This window comes from Giraffa tippelskirchi, chromosome 4, assembly GCF_054371585.1.
Source record: "Giraffa tippelskirchi isolate mGirTip1 chromosome 4, T2T-mGirTip1v1.2.pri, whole genome shotgun sequence".
Taxonomy (NCBI): Eukaryota; Metazoa; Chordata; class Mammalia; order Artiodactyla; family Giraffidae; genus Giraffa; species Giraffa tippelskirchi.
In genome coordinates, this window is record NC_137278.1 from 177,899,002 (window position 1) to 177,912,813 (window position 13,812).

General features: G+C 42.6%; 1 protein-coding gene across 4 annotated transcripts in view; it reads right to left on the reverse strand.

Moving 5' to 3' along the window:
- Positions 1-13,812, reverse strand: part of SMCO2 (single-pass membrane protein with coiled-coil domains 2) — an 82,486-nt gene that overhangs the window by 32,999 nt on the left and 35,675 nt on the right. For 2 of the 4 annotated variants that reach the window (XM_081591888.1, XM_081591878.1), the window contains exons 2-3: positions 12,855-12,911; positions 11,848-12,084 (exon numbers count right to left, since the gene is read on the reverse strand). The gene's annotated coding sequence lies outside the window, so the exon portion shown is untranslated. The remainder of the gene's footprint in view (positions 1-11,847; positions 12,085-12,854; positions 12,912-13,812) is intronic. The other 2 variants (XM_081591886.1, XM_081591881.1) reach the window with 1 other exon arrangement.

The window sequence follows — 13,812 nt, forward strand, 5'->3', positions numbered from 1 at the left end:
GAATCAAGATTGCCGGGAGAAATATCAATAACCTCAGATATGCAGATGACACCAGCCTTCTGGCAGAAAGTGAAGAAGATCTAAAGAGCCTCTTGATGAAAGTGAAAGAGGAGAGTGAAAAAGTTGGCTTAAAGCTCAACATTCAGAAAACTGAGATCATGGCATCTGGTCCCATCACTTCATGGTAAATAGATGGGGAAACCATGGAAACAGTGGCTGACTTTATTTGGTGGGGGGGAGTCCAAAATCACCACAGATGGTGATTGCAGCCATGAAATTAAAACACACTTACTCCTTGGAAGGAAAGTTATGACCAACCTAGATAGCATATTTAAAAGCAGAGACATTACTTTGCCAATAAAGGTCCATCTAGTCAAGGCTAGGCTATGGTTTTTCCAGTAGTCAGGTATGGATGTGAGAGCTGGACTATAAAGAAAGCTGAGCACCGAAGAATTGATGCTTTTGAACTATGGTGTTGGAGAAGAGTCTTAGACTGCAAGGAGATCCAACCAGTCCATCCTAAAGGAGATCAGTCCTGGGTGTTCATTGGAAGGACTGATGTTGAAGCTGAAACTCCAATACTTTGGCAACCTGATGCAAAGAGCTGACTCATTTGAAAAGACTCTGATGCTGGGAAAGATTGAGGGCAGGAGGAGAAGGGGATGACAGAGGATGAGATGGTTTGATGCCATCACTGACTCAATGGACATGAGTTTGGGTGGACTCCGGGAGTTGGTGTTGGACAGGGATACCTGGAGTGCTGCGCTTCATGGGGTCGCAAAGAGTCGGACACAACTGAGCGACTGAACTGAACTGAAGTGACTTTCCAAATATGGAGGGATCTGGGATTCAAACCTAAAACTGCCAAGTCTGGCTCCCAGGACTGTGTCCTTAAGAACTCCTGAGTAGGACAGTTCTTCCCATTGGCTTCTCAACTGTTCCTCAGCACAGCTTTATGCATCTCTTGTTGCCTCCCAAACATGTGGGCCCCAGCAGATGTTTCCTGTCTTGCTGGGTTCCTTTCCCACTCTGCCCACTGGATCCCTCTGTGAGCAGTGACCTGGCTACCGCATTACTGCACAGATGAGGTGAATCTTCCCACCACTCACCACACAGCTCCTCTGTGTAGCACTTCTCCTTTCAGAACACGCCATGTATCCCTCATTCTCTCCCTCTGCCCTTCTAAGCTCAGAGAAAGTCCTTTCCTGCTCTCCTTTCTTCAGGCTCCCTTGAAGACCCTTGTTTGTTTGTGGGTGGCAGGGATGGGAGAGGGCAGGATCCTCTACCATCAATTATCGATTCTCTTGCAATTTCAAAAACTCTTTTCCAGATTCACTTCAGGCATCCCATGAAGGAGTACACATTTTTAGAGTAAGCAGATGCAAGTATACTTCTTACATCTTCAAGCTCTGCCTCTGTACTATCACTTTGGAAACCAGGCCCTATTTCTCCACTTGTAGAAAAATATCCTTCACCCTGTGTATTTGAACTACCATCTTTTTTTCTCTCTGTTCTTTTAACATTTCTCAAAATTTCAGAGAGTATGTGTTGCTCATCACATGGTGGTGGTTGCCTTTAGTCACTAAGTCATGTCAAACTCTTGAGATCCTATGGGCTGTAGACCACCAGGCTCCTCTATCCATGGGACTCTCCAGGCAAGAATGTTGGAGTGGGTTGTCATTTCCTTCTTTAGGGAATCTTCCTGACCCAGGGATCAAATAGGGGTTTCCTGCCTTGCAAACGGGTTCTTCACCGATTGAGCCACCAGGGAAGCCCCCACTCAGTACGTATTCTTATTCTAAATGCTTTCAGTATGGCTTCTTCATTACAAGGTTTTTGTTTGTTTGGTGCTCATTTTTCTCTTTATAGAGCCTTTCATAACCAATTTCTTTGGTGAGGTGGAAATAGTACACTTTCTCACAGTCATTTGACTCCACCAGAGTTTCACCTAAACTCGTAGCAGTGTGTTTCACAGACCAGCCTTTGGGAATCCCTTTTTTAAGATGATAGATACTGGAAATGAAGCTCCATATCCACAAGAAGCTCTTGTAAACAGCAGCGACCACAATCACAGGGCATCCTCACTGTCACATCTTGGAATTCACAGCCTTGGCAGTTTTCCTGAAGGACTTTTTCTTGTCCACTGTCATAATGTCTACGTGCTCAGAAGTAGGCTTTCTCGCATGCTCAGTGAGCTAGAACCCCAGTACCTGTCCCACCCAGGGAGTTACAGTCCCAGTTTGTCCTCACTGCCTGTCACCTGGCCTGCCCCAGTCCAGTAAGTTCTGACAGGTGAACTTAGTATCAAGAAGGACTTTGGATCCTGTAAAAACCCTAAGCCTGGCTATGTTGACAAAAGCGAGGGCCCAGAAATTTCAGTAATTAAACCTAGAAATGAGTAAATATGTGTATGTTCTCAAAGGAATAGGAACTTTTAATGAGCACCTTTCCTTGGAAGATTCTGCAATATTTTGATTTACTAACATTGTTGTGAAGCCAGTAGTTAGTTCAGTGAGTCTGCTTTGAAAGTGCCTCTTTTTACACTTTGCCAGGGCAGAGAGATATCTACAAGTTACTCAAATCTCTGAGCTTCCCTTTTTTCATCAGCAAAATGGAGGAACATCGACCTTACAGGCTTATTGTGAGTAGGAAATGAAATGCTGTGTATAAAGTGCCTGGTACAACCCTGGAACACAGTGGACACACAAGAAAGGAGAAGCGATGGCCTGAAGGAATTGAATACACAAAACCTCAAGTGACAGTCTTGACCAGTGGAATAGCAGAATATTATTCACTCTGGGTCTGGGAAGCCCTGGCTTCCAGCCCTTCAATAAAATGGTAAAGTCACTGTTTGTTTGAAGGATATTGCACTGAAAGAGACAAGCACATTAGAGGGAGTGGGAGGAAATTTGTGTTAATGTCTTATGATGTTAAGGAAAGAAATTGGAAACCAAAACTCCCCAATGCGTGCATGCTAAGTCCTTTCAGTTTTGTCCGACTCTTTGTGACCCCATGGACTGTAGCCCGCTAGGCTTCTCTGTCCGTGGGATTCTCCAGGCAAGAATACTGGAGTGGGTTGCCATTTCCTCCTTCAGGGGATCTTCCTGACCCAGGGATCAAATCCAGGTCTCCCGCATTGCAGCCAGATTCTTTACAGTCTAAGCCACCCACGAAGCCCAAAACTCCCCCATTAGATCCTAAACAAGAGTGATGGCCGACCTTCCCTGGTGGTCCAGTGGTTAAGAATCCACCTACCAATGCAAGGGACACGGGTTTGATCCCTCATCCAGGAAGATCCCACATGCCTTGGGGCAACCACAACTACCAAGCCTGCTCTCTAGAGCCTGAGAGCCACAATTACTGAGCCCACAAGTCATGACTACTAAGCCTAAGGGCCAAAAGCCCATGTTCTGCCACAAGAGAATCCCCTATTCTCTGCAACTAGAGAAAGCCTGCGTGCAGCAATGAAGACCCAAAACAGCCAAAAATAAATAAATAATAAATAAAAGAGTAATATCAGAGTTGAAACGGAAGAAATTGCTAAAGAGCCTATAGAAAGAGCAAGATTAGGGAAAATAGTGCCTACACATCCACAGATATTTAGAACTCAATATCTGTGTGAAGTCCCCTTCTTGGTGGTAACAGCATCCTCATCCCTCTTATCAAATATTCATCAGCTGCTTATTGAATCTAGGACACTGTGCTAAATAAGGCAGGGGATAAAAGGATGTGCAAGACAGTCTTCATCTTCAGTTTGGAAAAAGATAATTAACAACAGTCAGTATATGTTGAATGGCAAATATAGGATTGTGAAACAAAGGGATTATTGGATGGATGCTTACATGGGGGTAGGACAGCTGTTCTAATACTTTTAAAGAGTTTCACACAGTCAGTAGGACTTGAATTCAAGGAAATGAAGATAGGGAAGGAAGTCTTCCAGGGAATGAGAACTGTCTTAAACACCAACATAAAGAGTTCGAACTTAAATAGGATTTGATGAGGATGTAATTTTTCCGATAAATTTAATTGTATTTTATTCAATTATAATTTAATATTTGTTTCAACCTACTAAATAGAAAAGAAAGCAATGATGAAAGGCATTTATGTCAATATTTATTTATGGCCATATCTATATCTTTACATAGATAATTTGCAGAATGTTCGCCCAAAGATTAAAAGAGGCTATTTTGGAGTAGTAGACATTTTTGTGATTTTTCTGTACAGTACAGATTTCAGAAAAAAATAAAGGAAAGGAAGAAAGACAGGAAGGCAGACAAGGCTGCTGGCAACGGGAATTAGTGAGGATTCCCATGAAAGGACATGACATGAAACAGTCATGTTGTAGGAACACAACCATTTCAGACAAGGTTTTGGAAAGGAATACATGGCTTCTAAGCAGGCTGATAGAAAAGGAAGCAGTGGTTTGGGGGCACTGGGATGGGCTTTCCAAGGCAAGCCCTGTGAAGCTCATTTCACTTCCTTTTATAGAACAGAGATGCAATTAGTCTTTCCTGTACACAAAAATCTTTTCTCAAGTATTTAACAATACAGTTGACGTAAGATGAGAAAAAATGGAATCATTGTGGAAACCTATGTGATTTTCTGCTAATGCAAAAAAAAAAGGAGACAGAACACAGGTTTTCTCATACTTTTCCTCTACCTGAAACATCAGCTACTTTACCTCTTCCAGGGTGAGGAAACAAGAATATATTACATTTTATTTTAACCAAAAGTTCTGGTTAAGAAGTTTTCATTTCTGAGGTCATATGCAGATTCATCCTCTCAGAGAATTTCTATAGAAATCAGGAAGAGATTTGGAAAGAAAGTGGTATAGACATATTTGGCAGCGACATGCTTTCAACTGCCAAGACTTGAGCCCATATATTGTTTTGCCTGGAAACCCCAGTCATTTAAAGTTATGATTTCAGGACCTGGGTGCTGAAGGTGGCTCAGAACTCTGACTGAGGAGGCTGACTTCCAAGGCTTCATCCCCTCTACCCACACCCACCTTCCCCTTCACTCCCTTAACCCTTCAACTCCCTACCCTTGGTTGGCTATTGAGTGGTTCTGATACTGTGAAGGCAGGGGGAGAAGGGGATGACAGAGGATGAGATGGTTGGATGGCATCACCGACTTGACGGACATGAGTTTGAGCAAGCTCTGGGAGTTGGTGATGGACAGAGAAGCCTGGGGTGCTGCAGTCCATGGGGTCACAAAGAGTTGGACATGACTGAGCGACTGAACTAAACTGATATTGTGAAAGCACACAAAAGACTCTTGGAACACAAAGAATGTCTAATCTACTGTCCTGACCCACTATGTAATTTGTGGGGCCCAGTGAGAGTGAAAATCTGGGGCCTTTTATTAAAAACTATTAAGAATTTCAAGACAGCAACAGGAGAACACTAAATCAAGTGTGGGGGATGTTACACGGCGACCTCAGTCCCTTGAAGTTGGTTTGTAATTAAGCCAGCACTGATTTTAGGTTTCCCATTTGTTGGAATTTCACTTACAAGTTAGGAAAGGAAAGGCTTTTTCTGCTAGAAAAAGCAACGGTGAAAACAAAACACACACACAAAAAAACCTGCCTTTAATCCTTTTACTTTATACTTTAAAGAGTATTGCTAAAAATCACACAATGAGAATAGTTTAACATTAGAAAAATTAAAATACTATAAAAATATGAAGATTAACTTGCACTTGCTCTATAATCCCATTTCTCTTCTCAGAAATGCATATCAATATTTTGATCTGTATTCCTCCCAGATACTTATCTATTCATATATATATTACATATTCAAATACTTTTTATGTAACATTACTGTGCTGCTACTGTGAATCACTGCAGATGGTGACTGCAGCCATGAAATTAAAAGATGCTTACTCCTTGGAAGGAAGGTTATGGCCAACCTAGATAGCATATTTAAAAGCAGAGACATTACTTTGCCAACAAAAGTCCATCTAGTCAAGGCTATGGTTTTTCCAGTGGTCATGTATGGATGTGAGAGTTGGATGGTGAAGAAAGCTGAGCACCGAAGAATTGATGCTTTTGAACTGTGGTGTTGGAGAAGACTCTTGAGAGTCCCTTGGACTGCAAGGAGATCCAATCAATCCATCCTAAAGGAGATCAATCCTGGGTGTTCATTGGAAGGACTGATGTTGAAGCTGAAACTCCAATACTTTGGCCATCTCATGCGAAGGGTTGACTTATTGGAAAAGACCCTAATGCTGGGTAGGATTGGGGGCGGGAGGAGAAGGGGACGACAGAGGATGAGATGGTTGGATGGCATCACCAACTCGATGGTCATGGATTTGGGTAGACTCCGGGAGTTGGTGATGGACAGAGAGGCCTGGCGTGCTGCAATTCATGGGGTCACAAAGAGTCGGACATGACTGAGCGACTGAACTGAACTGAACTGAACTGTGTATTCTGTCCTATAACTTGTTTTTATTCCTCAGCACCTCAGAACTTTCCATGTCAGTTTTATACATCATCTTCATTTTTTAAATTGATGTTGTTTAATATTTTATACTACGGGTAACCATCCATCCCCCTATTCCTGAATATTTAATTTATTTTCAATTTTGAGGATTGTTTTTATAATAAACAGCATTACGATGAATGCCTATGTCTATGTCTCTTTTTGTACAGACAAGAGTATTTTTCTTGAATATGTAATCTATAAGAGGACTTGCTGGATTGAGAGGACCTAAGATGCAAAACCACTTACCCCATGGTACACAGGTTTTAATGGCAAATGTGATGAGATAATAAGCTTGGTAAAAGTATACATTGGGTTAACTTTGGAAAAATAGTGTGGAACTATATACTAAAAGCTGTACGACTATCATATCTTTCGTCTCAGCAAATGTGCAACTGGGAATAATCAGAGATCTGTGCAAAGAATATTCATTGGTGTTCTAGTTGCAACACTGATAAATATTCTGATATCCAGAAAATTGGCACCAATATAACCATGTGTGTATGTGTGCACGCACACTAAGTTGCTTCAGTCATATCCGACTCTTTTAGACCCTAGGGACTGTAGCCCTAGGCTCCTCTGTCCATGGTGTCCTCCAGGCAAGAATACTGGACCCAGGGATCTAACCTGTGTGTCTCGTGTCTCATGTCTCCTGCACTGGCAGGTGGATTCTTTACCACTAGCACCACCCATATGGTTATATTGGGACTTCCCTGGTAGCTCAGACAGTAAAGAATCTGCCTGCAATGCAGGAGACCAGGGTTTGATCCCTGGGTCAGGAAGATTCCCTGAAGAAAGGAATGGCAACCCACTCCAGTATTCTTGCCTGGAGAATTCCATGCACAGACCATGGGGTAGCAAAGAGTCGGACGTGACTGAACAACTGACACTGACGCTGAACCTTTTCCTTCCTGAGCACCAGCTAGGAAGCCTTACTATAACCATAAAAGTGAAGAGTGTTGGTCTCTAAGTCACGTCCAATTCTTTGCAACTACATGGACTGTTGCCTGCCAGGCTCCTTGTCTCTGGAATTCTCCAGACAAGGGTACTAGAGTGAGTAGCCATTCCCTTCTCCAGGGGATCTTCCCAACTCAGGGACTGGACTTGGGTCTCCTGCATTGCAGGCAGATTTATTATCATCCAAGCCACCAGAGAAATCCCAATATAACCATATGTGTTGTTAAAATTCTAAAAATCTTTTGTTGTGATTGATAAAGAGATGCTGTTTGCAGCCCCCTGCTATGTCCCCCTGCACTGCCTACTTCCTGATTTCTCCTCCTCAAGACCTCGTCTATTTCAACACTAAACTCAAGTTCATGCCTGGCAGTCTGAAGCCTCCAGAACTGGCTGCTCATTTTGACTGGTCAGTCCATGCCTGCTGGCTGTGAAATGCCTTCTATGTATATTGCATATAACCCTTGGAAATATTGTGAAAGTTCAACAATAGGGATTCATCAAGAGAATTATAATACTGGTAGATTATGGTGGTTTAGGGATGAAGCACAAGCTGGAATCAAGATTGCCGGGAGAAATATCAATAACCTCAGATATGCAGATGACACCACCCTTATGGCAGAAAGTGAAGAAGAATTACACTTGATCTTAGCCAAAAGGCTGAGAAGTGATGGCAGAAAGTGAAGAAGAATTAAAGAGCCTCTTGATGAAAGTGAAAGAGGAGAGTGAAAAATTTGGCTTAAAACTCAACATTCAGAAAACTAAGATCATGGCATCTGGTCCCACCACTTCATGGCAAATAGATGGGGAAACAGTGTCAGACTTTATTTTTGGGGGTTCCAAAATCACTGCAGATGGTCACTGCAGCCATGAAATTAAAAGACGCTTACTCCTTGAAGAGAAGCTATGACCAACCTAGACAGCATATTAAAAAGCAGAGACATTACTTTGCCAATAAAGTTCTGTCTAGTCAAGGCTATGGTTTTTTCAGTAGTCATGTATGGATATGAGAGTTGGACTATAAAGAAAGCTGAGCACCAAAGAATTGATGCTTTTGAACTGTGTTGTTGGAGAAGACCTTTGAGAGTTCCTTGGACTGTAAGGAAATTCAACCAGTCCATCCTAAAGGAGATCAGTCCTGGGTGTTCATTGGAAGGACTGACGTTGAAGCTGAAACTCTGATACTTTGGCTACCTGATGCAAAGAGCTGACTCATTTGAAAAGACCCTGATGCTGGGAAAGATTGAGGGCAGGAGAAGAAGAGGACGACAGAGGATGAGATGGTTGGATGGCATCACCGACTCAATGGAGATGAGTTTGAGTAAACTCCGGGAGTTAGTGATGGACAGGGAGGCCTGCAGTGCTGTGGTCCATGGGGTCATGAAGAGTTGGACACAATTGAGCAACTGAACTGAACTGCAATGGTGGTTTAAGGGATGCTGAAAATGGGGGAAGATACACATGTGTGAGGGCAAGGGGTATATGGGAAATCTCTGTACCTTCCACTCAATTTTTCTCTGACCCTAAAAGTAGAGTCTATTATTAAAAAATGAAAGGCTGAATATATACGATACCGTTGAAAAATATTTTGAATATACTACCAAGTTGGGAAAGAAGTAGTATACAAAACAGTATTGTTGTTGTTGTTCAGTTGCTAAGTCGTGTCCAACTCTTTGAGACCCCATGGATTGCAGCATGCTAGGCTTCCCTGTCCTTCACTATCTCCTGGAGTTTGCTCAAACCCTTGTCCATTGAGTTAGTGATGCCATCCAACCATCTCGTCCTCTGTCGCCCCCTACTCCTCCTGCCCTCAATCTTTCCCCGCCTCAAGGTCTTTTCCAATGAGTCGGCTCTTCGCATCAGGTGGTCAAAGTATTGGAGTTTCAGCTTCACCATCAGTCCTTCCAATGAATATTCAGGGTTGATTTCCTATAGGATTGACTGGTTTGATCCCCTTGCTGCCCAAGGGACTTTCAGGAGTCGTCTCCAACACCATAGTTCAAAAGCATCAATTCTTTCGGGCTCAGTCTTCTTTATGGTCCAACTCTCGAGTCTGTACATAACTACTGGAAAAACCGTAGCTTTGACTATGCGGACATTTGTTGGCAAACTGATATCTCTTATTTAAGCATGCTGCCTAGTTTTGTCATAGGTTTTCTCCCAAGGAACAAGTGTCTTTTAATTTCATGGCCACAGTCACTGTCTGCAGTGATTTTGGAGCCCAAGAAAAACAATACAGTATACCCAATACAATCCCATTAGAAACATTTTGTGTTGGCCAAAAAGTTCGTTCGTGTCTTTCTGTAACATCTTATGGAAAAACCTAAATGAACTCCTTGGCCAATCCAATATTTATTCATATTGAGTCACAGAAAAAGGCTAAAAGAAAATAAAAAATATCAACAATGATTATATCCAAATGATTTGATTATACTTGATTTCTGTGATTTTGTTTGTTGCTTATCTGCATTTTTCAACACTTTTGCCATGAGCCTGACAACTTTCAGAATTAGAAAAAAAAATAGCATTTTAAAAGCAAACTGAAACTAAAGTTACTTAGCTTGGAAAAGGTAATCGTTCTTCTTGATTCATACATTGCTGTACTTGCTGGAAAACAGCTCCCTAGGGAGTGAGCCAAAGAGTAAGCCAAGAAGGCTGACAGGAGTTCAGCGAAAACATCTGTAAGGAGGGAAGCTGGTGGGGGAGGGGCAGAGAGGGCAAGAAACCAGCAAACATCCAGGCTCCTTTCACTTTTCCTACCTCTCTTTGTTCAGGCAGCTCATTTTGGTGAGCACAGGCATTTCTGAAATTCTGCAATGTGGGGGAGCTGCAGAGGCCGCCTTGCTGTTCTTACACGTCTGAGCGTATGTGACTGCTTTTCAGGGAATACGTACAAGCAAATGTTCCATTCTCTAGCTGGGCTTTAATCCAAGGTATAGATTTACAGAGTTGGGTACACAGCCACTGAAATAACACTCATATTCCCCAACACAGGATGGGGCAGCCGCTTTTATCTCAGTAGGCTCTGGTTAGAATAGTCTTTTCATAATGACAGACCTTTAAACAAGAGATGGCAGACCCAAATCTCCCTTAAGAATCTGGACCACATGTGAAAGGCTGTCATGGCACATGCTTTCTCAGCCAGCCAGCCGTTGTAGGAGGTACTCCAAGGCCAGCAATCTCCTATGGTATGATGGATGCTCAACTCCAGAATCCCATCTGATTGGAAACTTGGGGCCAATCAACAGGTACACTTCTCCTTGGACATTGAGGTGAAACTTTGAAATACCCATGGAGACCTCATGAAGAGTGGTCTGCGGGCTCTAATGCTCTTGAGATTGCTGGCATCAAACAGAACTCCAAGGACTTCCCTGGTGATCCAGTGGTTAAGAATCCACCTTCCAATGTGGGGGACGAAGGTTCTATCCTTGTTTGGGGAACTAAGATCCCACTTGCCTCAGAGCAACTAAGTCTGCACGCCACAACTACTGAGTCCACGACAGCATAACCAAAAAGAAGCCCACACGTTGCAACTAAGAATTGACACAGCCAAATAAATACGTGATTATTTTTTAAAATCACCTTAAAAAAAAAACAACAGAACTCTAGGACCATAGACTTCATAAGACATATTTTACAACTGTGGGCCTAGGAAGAAAATTTCAGTTCCAAGAGCAGGTAGTCCCTTACACGATATGATGTCAGAAATGTGCCTTCTTTTATCCTCTTCTCCTTTAGTATCCGTCCCCCCACTCTGCAATCCTTTGTTTAAGTTTTATTATATATAATGAAGGAACTGAATTTACAACAGTATAAATATCTCTGAAACAGGTATTAATATATCATATCAACTGCATGCATGCATGCTAAGTCACTTCACTCATGTCCGACTCTTTGCAACCCCATGGACTGTAGCCAGACAGGCGACAGCATGGGATTCTCCAGGCAAGAATACTGGAGTAGGTTGACATGCCCTCCTCCAGGGGATCTTCCCGATACAGGGATCAAACTCCCATTTCTTATGTCTCCTGCATTGGCAGGATGTTTCTTTATCACTAGAGCCACTGAGAAATCCATCATATCATCTATGACCTCTTAAATGTAATGGAATTTATTGTATCCAGTTCCTGACAGTTCACATAATGTTCCCTGCAAAGAGTAATAGATGTTAGCTGACATTAACGGTAGGGAAGGAAGGGATTCTATTAAGGACTTTGCCTTAGGAAAGCAGGTCCAGAGGGGTTCTAGAAGAGAAGACCAAGAATGAATGAAGGTACTTGTGGGAGAGGTGGCTGGGGAATGAAAAATATGTACTGTCAGCCCTTATTATTCAAGATTCCATATTTGCAAACTGACCTACTTGCTAAAGTTTATTTGTAAATTTCAAAATCAACACTCTTGGCACACTTACAGTCATCTGTGGACTCACATAGAGCAATACAAATTTTGAGTCCTGACCACACGTTCCCAGCTGACAAGGTGACGCACTGCCTTCCTGATTCAGCTCGATACCATAAACAACATCCTTTGGGAAACCATAGTTATCACATTTTGGTGGTTTTGTTGATTTCACTGTTTAAAACAGCCCCTAAGCAGAATACTATAGTGTTGTCTGGTGTTTCTTTGCACAAGAAGGCTGTGATGTACCCTACAGGAAAAAAAAAAAAGCACATTAGATAAGCTTCAGTCAGACATGAGTTACAGTGCTATTGACCAGCATTTCCATATTAATGAGTCTTAATATATATTAAATATGGTGTCTTTAAACAGAAACACACATTAAATGAGGTTATATATTGTCAGTCGATGGCAAACTTATGACCAGAGGCTCGAAGAAGTCTCGCCCTGCACTTGCTCTAGGAGCAGCCGTTCAGCATTTACTAATTCAGAGTGTTCACAGCGACTCCACAGAACGTAACTACAGTAAATAACAAGAACTGCCTGGAATCTGGAGTTTTGGAAGGAGAAAAAATGTCATCTAATAAATAACTGTCTGTAGTAATAAAATAAATGACACATGTTTGTATCTTTCTACTTTTCTCTTGAGAAAAGAGGAATGAGAGCCTCAGTATGGCAGTTTGTAAAGTTTATCAAAGCCTGGAATTCCTTGGACTATACAATGTCTCAACTGCTTAGTCGCTCAGTCGTGCCTGACTCTTTGTGACCCCATGGATTGTAGCCCACCAGGCTCCTTTGTCCATGGGGATACCTGTCCATAAGAATACTGGAGTGGGTTGCTATGCCCTCCTTCAGGGGATCTTCCCAATCCAGGGATCGAACCCAGGTCTCCCGCATTACAGGCGGATTCTTCACCATCTGAGCCTCATAAGGATCCTAAAATTCTTCTTTCACTTCCCGCAAAGAGTCACCTGGTACAGAAATTCTCCCTTGAGAGGATAACCTCGTTCACTGACGTACCCTTGTGGTATTCACTGTGCCAAGCCAGCAGTAAAAAAAAGGTTGAGAAGCCTCTACCTAGAAAGATTCAGAGCATTTTACTTTAATATTTGCCTATAATTTTCATAATTACTTAATATGACAGGCTAGTTTGCCTGGAATGCCATTTCTAAATACCTATAGCAATGATCCCTCATTAATGAACATTATTTCTAACATTTCTGTAATTAAGGAATTCTCTGCTGCAGCTTTAGATACAGATTTAAAGTGCCATCCTCTCTATGAGGACTCTAGATGCTACTAATAATTTACCAGGATTCTTGGGAATCCTGAAGTGTGAACTCCCATGAGACCCCTGGGTGGAGGAGAGGTGGATCAATGCAAAATGACACACATATCCAACACACACTTTATACCAAAGTGACAGTCCTAGACTTAGTGGTGTCAGATTCTAACAAACTTATCTTAAAGGGAAGAAGAAGCCTCAGCTAACAGATAACATCCGCTTATGATGAGTTCACAAGTGCTTCAGTGAAAACTGGCAACAGAAGAAACAGAGGTTAGGTCAAGCAGCACTGGTCAGACACGCAGCCCGATCTGCAAGGATCAGGGGCAGGAGCAGGGGGAATGCACAGGGCTGACCGATGCCGAGGAATGAGGTGTTTGTCTTGCACTCAAGGAAGGGATAAGAAGGCCTGAATCAGGAGTGGAGAGAGGGTCAGCAGCCTTGAGGGAAATATGCTTAGGTGACCAGGTGTGACCCTCAGGATAGAACTGGCTGAGGCTATGGGGGGAAATGACCTCCACTGTTTCTCTCCTGAAAGGATGGTGCTGAGTCCTGGAAGCACTGCATCCCTGCATGTGGTCCATGGAATTCATTCCTGCTGGAGCCAATGAGATTACCTGACAAGGCTGGAGTAGGAACCAGGAGCTAAAACTGGCAGATACGCAGAAAGACAGCGTGAGAGACAGAAGGGCA